Below are 345 nucleotides of genomic sequence, written 5' to 3' on the forward strand. Positions count from 1 at the left end.
CCTGCGTCGCGCATCGATCGCGTCATCGGCTGCGCCGGCCTAGAGCAGCACCAGCCTGGGAAAACCCGGGGGAGGGGAGGTGGTAGAGGAGAAAGAAACCCGATTGGTCGGTCCTCCGGATCCAAGTCTCTTCTACTTCAGGACGCCAAGGATTCTGCGATCCAGCCTGGGAGGGGGCAGCGTTTAGGATAGGTAAACCTCACGCTGAGGCTCAGGGAGGAAGGCATTTTTGTGAGACCATCCGTGGTAGGNTGGGAACTACGAAACGGTAGAGGACTGGAGAGATGGCTCCGCAGTTAAGTCCAATGGCTGCCCTGGCAGAGAATTCGGATTCCGTTCTCAGCA

Source organism: Mus pahari, chromosome 19 (assembly GCF_900095145.1).
Source record: "Mus pahari chromosome 19, PAHARI_EIJ_v1.1, whole genome shotgun sequence".
NCBI classification, from domain to species: Eukaryota; Metazoa; Chordata; class Mammalia; order Rodentia; family Muridae; genus Mus; species Mus pahari.